The sequence below is a fragment of the Cyprinodon variegatus genome, unplaced genomic scaffold (genome assembly GCF_000732505.1).
Source record: "Cyprinodon variegatus isolate N-32 unplaced genomic scaffold, C_variegatus-1.0 Scaffold1297, whole genome shotgun sequence".
Classification (NCBI taxonomy): Eukaryota; Metazoa; Chordata; class Actinopteri; order Cyprinodontiformes; family Cyprinodontidae; genus Cyprinodon; species Cyprinodon variegatus.
The window spans coordinates 44,379-46,830 of NW_015151750.1; the positions used below are offsets into that span (position 1 = coordinate 44,379).

A 2,452-nucleotide genomic window follows, 5' to 3' on the forward strand; every position below is an offset into this window, starting at 1 on the left:
GCTAACCAGTATTTTCACCCCTTCCCAAAATTACTTCTACGGAAGGTTTCCAGATGGATATGCGGAGCAAATCCTTCTGGCGGAGTCAGGTTATCAGGACACTGGCTTGTGCATCATTTCATGGACGTTATGCTGCCGTGCGTTACGCATAAGTTAGGCTGTCGTTGGACAGAAGTTCTGGCAGTGTATTCTCATTATGAGTTCGTATGAAATCGTACGAAAAGTTATGCACCGTAATTTCGTACGTTTTGAACGTTTTTTTCGTTGTATGCGCATCTGACGCACCATTCACGTACATAGAATATAAATTCCAATTAGCCCTAACCCTGACCCTAACCCTAAGATATAAAACAGCAAGCAACGTAGTTAGAGACATGAATACGTGATGATTGCACTGTTTTTCCCAGTTTTACGTCCGTCCACGGATCTGCTTTTTTTTTCTGTCTGCCAGCGCATGCGCACTGATGTGGTTTTTTGAGGAAAAACGTCCAAAAAGTACGAAATAGTGTGCAAAACTTATCGTACGATTTCATACGAACTGATAATGAGAATATGTTGGTTCTGGACTCGCTATGAATCCTCTATGTATACGCCCAAAATTGAAAAAATACATAGAAAGTTCAGCGTATGCCAGCATTACAGGAGATTCTGGGACGTCAGGTGGCCTGCTGGCTAAACCGTCAAGGTGTGACAGGGGCTTAAAGTTAAATTTAACTTTAACTTTGAACAGTAATGAAATATTCAACTGATATCAATAAGGGTGTTCAATACTTTTTGCCTGTATCGTTCACATTTTTGGTGTTGTTTTCTTTCTATGTCTGGATTACTGGGTTGTTACTATAAGTTTACTATCCAATATGATGACGTGTTCAATTCTACATATAAAAGGTCTAGACTTAAATTGTTTTCAATTTTCTAAAGCATTTGAGACCAAAAAATAATCTACAAATGATATTATTAATTTAGTAGAAACATAATCCAATAAAACAGCTTTTTGTTCACCGTCTTATTTTATCACATTTTCTAATATAACATATCGTGCATTCATCCGTGTCAGTTACCTGCAGCGTTCATTATGAAAGAATAATCTGGAATAAGGGTGATACCAAACATCTGTACGATATTAACCTAAGAATCAGAGTAGGAAGGACTGTCCAGCAGCTCCACTGGGTACAAATACAAGGCAGCATGTAAAATCTTTATCAAAATTAAGTGAAAAAGGTGCAGAAATATCAACGATGCACATAAAGTGCTTTAAAACATCACGGACTGAATCGTTTCCCCAACATATTCATCACAACGATTAAAAACGAATTCAGTTACTTCATCCAAATGTAATCAAACAGGTATAACTGCATGAAAACCTCAGATAAAATATATTTCTTTAAACAACTCATTAGTTCCAGGTGTGAATCAAGTGTGACTCCTCCACACTGCAAGAAATTTTATTCCACATAAGTCATTTTTTCTTAAAATAAGTGCATTTTTTCTTGAATTGAGGAGGAAAGTGAGACATTTTGCCAATGGAATGTGACAATTTACATTTAAAATAAGAAAAAAACTATTACATTGTCTTATTTCAAGTGAATATTATCGAATAATCTTATTTTAAAAGTGAAACTACTCATCCCATTGGCAAACTATCTGATTTGCCTACTCAAATTAAGGGTAAATACACTTAATTTAAGAATTTTTTTCTTATTTCTAGATAATTTTCTAGTGTATTTCTGGTTTAGCAGTGCTGTAAGAATGAATCATGAATAACTCGTAGAAAGTCTTCAGGTAAAACAATGCAGAGGATAAACCCAGAGCAGGCCGATCCACCAAATCCCACCGTCCTACAGAAAGAACAGAAGAGAAAAAAGTTCTGATAAACAAAATGTAATCAGGAAACAGCAACAAACAGCAGCAATTCCCTGCAGCTTGATAGAAACTGGCAACTGAACTTTAATTACATTTTTATGAATTCCCGAGATCTTTTTACATGGTTTTTACATGTTCTCCCTGAGCATGCATGGGTTCTCTCCAGGTACTCCAGCTTCCTCCCACAGTCCCAAAACGTGACTGTTAGGTTAATAGGCTTCTCTAAATTCTCCTTAGGTGTGAGTGTGTGTGAATGGTTGTTTGCCTCTTCGTTGCTCTGCGATGAACCCCGCCTCTCACCCATTGACAGCTGGAGATAGGCACCATCACCCCTCGTGACCCCAATTGGGATTAAGCGTGTTTGAAAATGGATGGATGGATGGATGGTCTTCAACATTTTCCAGACCAAGGACCCCCAAACTGATGGCCAGATGGAGCGGGGGCCCCCTAATTATATATACTGTATGAAACTGGTCCTATAGTCACTCTATTACAGATGGAGTAATGTAACTAAAGTAATCCCTCCCTGGGATTTTTAAAGTATTTCTGATTCCTGGTTGATGGGACAGGTGTTGTGAATGAAACGGTG

At 37.8% G+C, this 2,452-nt stretch overlaps 1 protein-coding gene across 2 annotated transcripts in view; it reads right to left on the minus strand.

The window, feature by feature from the left end:
* Positions 1 to 1,589: 1,589 nt before the first annotated feature.
* The window catches only part of LOC107102683, an 18,077-nt gene continuing 17,214 nt past the window's right edge, over positions 1,590 to 2,452 (minus strand). For both annotated transcript variants that reach the window (XM_015402084.1, XM_015402083.1), the window contains one exon: positions 1,590 to 1,838. The gene's annotated coding sequence lies outside the window, so the exon portion shown is untranslated. The remainder of the gene's footprint in view (positions 1,839 to 2,452) is intronic.